The sequence below is a fragment of the Anarrhichthys ocellatus genome, unplaced genomic scaffold, assembly GCF_004355925.1.
Source record: "Anarrhichthys ocellatus isolate YVR2014 unplaced genomic scaffold, GSC_Weel_1.0 scaffold7988, whole genome shotgun sequence".
Classification (NCBI taxonomy): Eukaryota; Metazoa; Chordata; class Actinopteri; order Perciformes; family Anarhichadidae; genus Anarrhichthys; species Anarrhichthys ocellatus.
Genome location: NW_022287962.1, coordinates 1 through 1495, shown reverse-complemented (window position 1 = coordinate 1495; position 1495 = coordinate 1). Strand labels below are relative to the sequence as shown.

Below are 1495 nucleotides of genomic sequence, written 5' to 3'. Positions count from 1 at the left end.
TGCTCCTTCAACATTTGTAGCTCTAATCGGACACAATAACTGCAAACTCCTCTGTGGGTGTTCAGGGTTATATCTATAATACATCATATTTTATAAGTTGACACCGCATATAGTTTAATGCTAGCGGCATTGTGCCTCTCAACATCTATCAGGTGGATTGCTATGGAATTAGCTACATGTATCCAATGTCCAGAGAGGATACATTTGATTCTAATGACAGTGGCTGATGGCGATAGACAGTCTTTTTTATTGTGACATAAAAGTAACTCGTAACTATAGCAGATGAATACATGTAGAGTAAAAATGCAAAATTTGAAGTACTGTAAATCAGAATAAATTGTTTTGGCCAGACTTTTACTTTTGTAAAAAAATCTTGAGTGTGTTGGGTTTGAAGCTGTTCATCTTTTATAGTTATCTCCCAAATACAACCTTCATTGCAACTAGTTGTCTGAAAAGGAGGGGTATCTTTGAAATCTTCCATTTTCCCCATTTATGGAGCATTGTCAGTGTGGACATAAAGCGAGATTGTATTTAAAATGATGATTGCTCCTTAACGTACAACGAAAAACAGTCATCAAATTCATAAATACAACATTCTCAAAGTTTTATGATTTGTATAATATTTTTCACAGGAAAGGGCTGCATCTCAACTAGCACTGACTCTCTGAAGAGAGAGCCAATTAGAGCTGATCAGCAACAGCTGTGATAACTGCACAATGGGGTTATTTAACCTGCCATGTGGCACAGGTAGCATTTTCTGTTGGTGACTGAAGCGATGGGAGTTTTTTGGGCCTTGTTTATTTGTGTGCTGACTGTCTGGCTTACCAAAGGTATTTATATTTGTTCTGTTTGAAGCTTGTATTCAATAAATTGGTCATTGAGTAAAGCAAAGTATGTTAATTTCTTAATTCCTGAAATGCCATTTAGCGGTGACAAGTTTGTCTTATGTGCAATCAAACAGCAAAAACATTTGATGAACAGAAACTACTGTGTCCATAGGCTCTTGTTTGCCTGTTGGTGGCTCAACTGAAAGCGGCGCTAATGGGCTACCGAGGAGAATGAGAGGTAAGAATATTGGTGACCATTTTAATATTTGAGATTTTCTGAGCTCCTTCCTCACCCCAAATTTCTTCTGTACTTTAGATCTGCCTCCCAATGACCTCTCCATAAAGAAGGCCCTTACACTTCACTATTCACATGAGGCCATGTCTGTGCGAAAGTATAAAAAAGGTGAGCAGGTTCTGCTTAACCCTATTGCAAAAATGCAAGTTTGTGTGCGGCTCAGGTTCCTGGTGTCATAATGTGGTTAGTTAAGGCTTTTGGTGTTTGGATTCCAAAAAAATGTCTAAGCTACATTGACTATAAGATTTCAGGTATACAGTTGCTGCGTATTTATCATTGGACACCGTGAGAGGTGTATGTACTGTCGTGTTGTAGTAAAACATATATATTTAAAATCTTTAAAGCCAAATATTAAGAGCAAGTGTTTGTTTTT

General features: G+C 37.4%; 1 long non-coding RNA gene across 1 annotated transcript; it reads left to right on the top strand.

The window, feature by feature from the left end:
• Positions 1-725: 725 nt before the first annotated feature.
• LOC116380621 (uncharacterized) lies at positions 726-1206 on the top strand. Its single transcript, XR_004212586.1, has 3 exons — positions 726-830; positions 1000-1065; positions 1144-1206. It is a non-coding gene; the product is annotated as an uncharacterized LOC116380621 (long non-coding RNA).
• The last annotated feature ends 289 nt before the right edge of the window (positions 1207-1495 follow it).